The sequence below is a fragment of the Nematolebias whitei genome, chromosome 20 (genome assembly GCF_014905685.2).
Source record: "Nematolebias whitei isolate Nwh7 chromosome 20, NemWhi1, whole genome shotgun sequence".
NCBI lineage: Eukaryota > Metazoa > Chordata > Actinopteri > Cyprinodontiformes > Rivulidae > Nematolebias > Nematolebias whitei.
In genome coordinates, this window is record NC_056517.1 from 4,936,020 (window position 1) to 4,936,736 (window position 717).

At 35.8% G+C, this 717-nt stretch overlaps 1 protein-coding gene across 1 annotated transcript in view; it reads right to left on the reverse strand.

Annotated features, from left to right (window-relative positions):
- The window catches only part of LOC119426807 (vasoactive intestinal polypeptide receptor 2-like), a 41,677-nt gene that overhangs the window by 32,882 nt on the left and 8,078 nt on the right, over positions 1 to 717 (reverse strand). The window lies entirely within an intron of this gene.

Here is a 717-nt window from a genome sequence, read left to right on the forward strand (position 1 = left end):
TCCTCCAATGCAAGAGTTGGGGGATCGAATCCACCAGCAGTCACATGTCGAAGTGTCCCTGGGCAAGACACTGAACCCCTCATTGCCTCAGATGAGTGTCCCATCAGTGTATGAATGCGATAAAGCACTAATTAGTCTGTTTAGAATGATTTGTATAGATCTAGTAGAGTGCTGTATGAATAAGTAAATGAGGCACAGATTGTGTTGTAAAGCACTTTGAGTATCTTGATCAGATAGAAAGGTGCTATATAAGTAGTCTATTTACATATAGAGTAACATACAGGGTACATATGGGATAACATAAAGGGTACATATAGAGTAACATATAGGGTCCATATTGGGAAACATACAGGGTACATATAGAATAACATACATGGTACATATAGAATAACATACATGGTACATATAGAGTAACATATAGAGTACATATAGAGTAACATATAGAGTACATATGGGGTAACATACAGGGTACATATGGGATAACATAAAGGGTACATATAGAGTAACATATAGGGTCCATATTGGGAAACATACAGGGTACATATAGAATAACATACATGGTACATATAGAATAACATATAGGGTACATATAGAGTAACATATAGAGTACATATGGGGTAACGTACAGGGTACATATGGTGTAACATACAGGTTACATATAGAGTAACATACAGGGTACATATAGAGTAACATACAGGGTACATATAGAGTAACATA